This window comes from Meriones unguiculatus, chromosome 10, assembly GCF_030254825.1.
Source record: "Meriones unguiculatus strain TT.TT164.6M chromosome 10, Bangor_MerUng_6.1, whole genome shotgun sequence".
Classification (NCBI taxonomy): Eukaryota; Metazoa; Chordata; class Mammalia; order Rodentia; family Muridae; genus Meriones; species Meriones unguiculatus.
In genome coordinates, this window is record NC_083358.1 from 26,975,743 (window position 1) to 26,977,886 (window position 2,144).

Here is a 2,144-nt window from a genome sequence, read left to right on the forward strand (position 1 = left end):
TTCCCCTTTTTCCATGACCTCTCTAGCATGTGTTGTGACTTGAGGTTTTGATCTTGGCCATTCTGATGGGTGTAAGGTAAAATCTCAGGTTCGTTTTGATTTGCATTTCCTGATGGCTAATGACATTGAGCATTTCTTTAAGTGTTTCTCTGCCATTTAATATTCCTCTGTCGAGAATTCTCTGTTTAGCTTTGTTCCCCATTTTTTAACTGGATTACTTGATTTTCTGCTTTTCAACTTCTTTAGTTTTTTATATATACTGGATATGAGTCCTCTGTCAGATAGAGAGTTAGTGAAGATTCTTTCCCAGTCTGTAGGCAGTTGTTTTGTTTTGAAGATGGTGTCCTTTGCTTTACAGAAGCTTTTCAGTTTCATGAGGTCCCATTTATTGATTGTTGCTCTTAGAGTCTGTGCTGTTGGTGTTCTGTTCAGGAAGTTGTCTCCTATGCCAATGAGTTCTAGGCTCTTCCCCACTTCTTCTCCTAACCTACTTAAGGTGTCAGGTTTTATGTTGAGGTCTTTGATCAACATGGACTTTAGTTTTGTGCAGGGTGATAAGGATGGATCTATTTGCATTTTTCTACATGTAGACATCCAGTTGGACCAGCACCATTTGTTGAAGATGCTATCTTTTTTCCATTGAATGGTTTTGACATATTTGTCAAAGATCAGGTGTCCATAAGTGTGTGGGTTTATTTCTGGGTCTTCTGTTCGGTTTCATTGATCCACCATTCTGTTTCTATGCCAGTACCATGCAGTTTTATTACTGTTGCTCTATAGAAAGCTTAAGATCAGGGATGGAGATGCCTCCAGAAGATCTTTTATTGTAGAGGATTGTTTTAGAAATTCTGGGTTTCATGTTATTCCATGTGAAACTGAGAATTTTTCTTTCCAGGTCTGTAAAGAATTGTGTTGGCAATTTGATAGGAATTATATTTAATCTGTAGATTGCTTTTGTTAAGATGGCCATTTTTACTATGTTAATCATGCCAAACCATGAGCATGGGAGATCTTCCATCTTCTGATATCTTCTTCTAATTCTTTCTTCAGAGACTTGAAATTTTTTTTCAAACAAGTCTTTGACTTGCTTGCTTAGGGTTACACCAAGGTACTTTATGTCTTTTGTGGCTATTATGAAGGGTGTTACTCCTCACTTTCTTTATCAGCCCTTTTGTCTTTTGTATACAGGAGAGCTACTGATTTTTTTTTTTTTTAGTCAATTTTGTATCCTGCCACTTTGCTGAATGTGTTTATCAGCTGTAGGAGTTCCCTGGTAGAATTTTTGGAGTCACTCAGATATGCTATCGTATCATTTGCAAACAGTGATACTTTGATTTCTTCCTTTCTTTTTTTTATCCCCTTGATCCCTTCAATTGTCTTGTTACTCTAGCAAGGACTTCTAGAACTATATTGAAGAGATATGGAGAGAGTGGGCAGCCTCACCTTGTCCCTGACTTCAGTGGGATTGCTGTAAGTTTCTCTCCGTTTAGTTTGATGTTGGCTATAGGCTTGGTGTATATCGCCTTTACTATGTTTAGATATGTGCCTTGTATCCCTGATCTCTCCAATACTTTAAACATGAATGGGTGCTGGATTTTGTCAAAGGCTTTTTCAGCATCTAGGGAGATTATCATGTGTTTTTTTTTTTTCTTTCAGTTTCTTAATATGATGGATCACCTTGACGGATATCCATATGTTGAACCACCCCTGCATACCTGGGATGAAGCCTAGTTGATCGCAGTGAATGAAACTTTGATGTGTTCTTGTATTTGGTTTGCAAGTATTTTGTTGAGTATTTTTGCATCAGTGTTCATAAGGGAGATTGGCCTGAAATTCTCTTTCTTTGTTGGGTCTTTGTGAGGTTTAGGTACCAAGATGACTGTGGCTTCATAGAATGAGTTTGGGAGTGTTCCTTCTGTTTCTATTTTGTGGAATGGTTTGAAGAGAATTGGAGTTAGGTCTTCTTTGAAATTCTGGTAGAATTCTGTGCTGTAACCATCTGGTCCTGGGCTTTTTTTTGGATGGGAGACTTTTGATGACTGTTTCTATTTCCTTAGGGGATATAGGACTATTTCATTGATTTACCTGGACTTGATTCAGCTTTGGTAAGTGGAATCAGTCAAGAAAATTGTCCATTTCATTTA